General features: G+C 49.8%; 1 protein-coding gene across 1 annotated transcript in view; it reads right to left on the bottom strand.

Moving 5' to 3' along the window:
• The window catches only part of DPP6 (dipeptidyl-peptidase 6), a 386529-nt gene that overhangs the window by 7882 nt on the left and 377208 nt on the right, over positions 1 to 1439 (bottom strand). The gene's annotated exons all lie outside the window — the stretch shown is intronic.

The raw sequence follows: 1439 nt of genomic DNA, 5'->3' as shown, positions 1-1439 counted from the left end.
TGCTTCGTGTTGATATTTACTGCTGTGTTGCTGACAATTACCTGAAAGAGAAGTTGGGGTGCTTCACTGGGCTGGAAAAAGTTTAGCTAAATCAGAAAGCAGGTCTAATTAAGCAAGTTTATTCTATATTTATAAAAGGCTAAGTTGATGCGCACATGCGTGATACATATAAAGCTCTCGCTGGCGCCAATTGCACATGTGTGTTTCAATCTGTCATTATTGATCGTGAATTTGGTTGACACTTCTATTATAGAGAGAGGGCAAATAGCAATATTAAAGTATTTCTTCTGATTAATTTCCTTTCAATGTGCAGGAATTCATGCACTGGGCCACTAGTCTATACTAATAAAAGTGTAATATGCTAATTAGACCAGGAGACCTTCTGGGAGACCCTATGGATATCCTTCTGGACAAAGCCATGGTGGTGGGGCCAAGGCAGAGGCGGTTAGGGGCGATCAGGCCAGCAGGGGAGGGCAGTTGGGGGTGATCAGGCCAGCATGCAGAGTGGTTAGGGGTGATCAGGCAGGCAGGCAGGTGAGCGGTTAGGAGCCAGCAGTCCCAGCTTGCGAGAGAGATGTCTGACTGCCGGTTTAGGCCCCATCCCTAAACCAGCAATTGGACATCCCCCGAGGGGTTCCAGATTGGAGAGGGTGCAGGCCGGGCTGAGGGACCCTCCCCCCCCCACCCCCCCGCTGTGCACAAATTTCGTGCACCAGGCCACTAGTATTATATATAAAAGTGTTCCTTCAATGGGAGAGGAATATCTTGTCTGGATGGCAATAGATCTTTTTGGTTTCTGCCCAATACTATGTATTGTCAGTGGAACCTATGTCCTCAAGACATTCTGCAGTTCGGTTCTTAACAAGCACAGCTGCCTCAGTGCTGGGAGGCCCTGGCAGCGGGGACGGCCCTCCCTGCCAGGCAGACCCTCTGGAGACAGCTCTGCCGTGTCTTCCAGAACCAAACACTCGCACCACGTGACCCAGCACTTGCCCGCCTGGGTATTTACCCAAAGGAGTTGCAAACATAAGTCCACACAACCTGCACAGAGCTGTTCACAGCAGCCTTTTCCTAATGCTAAACCAGGATGCCCTCAGCAGGTGGTGGGCAAATGAGCGGGTCTGTCCTGAGCGTGGCATGTTACTCAGCATTGAAAAGAGATGAGCGATGGCGCCCTGAAAAGACAGGGAGAAGCCCGAACGCGCTTTCCTCAGCCCGGCTTGGAGCCGAACTGCCCTGACTTCTCAGGGCTGTGAGAACTCACGTGGCTTTTGCATCTTCATTGGATTATAATTAGCAGAATAAGCCAGTCAGAGAAAGACAAGTATCACATGACCTCACTCACATGTGGAATCTAATGAACAACATAAACTGATGAACAAAAATAGATCCAGAGACACGGAAGCAGGGAACTGAGTGCGGAATCTCGGAGGGAAGGC

The sequence above is a fragment of the Myotis brandtii genome, unplaced genomic scaffold, assembly GCF_000412655.1.
Source record: "Myotis brandtii unplaced genomic scaffold, ASM41265v1 scaffold868, whole genome shotgun sequence".
NCBI classification, from domain to species: domain Eukaryota; kingdom Metazoa; phylum Chordata; class Mammalia; order Chiroptera; family Vespertilionidae; genus Myotis; species Myotis brandtii.
The sequence above is the reverse complement of the archived record's forward strand: the minus strand, read 5'-3'. Positions and strand labels throughout refer to the sequence as shown.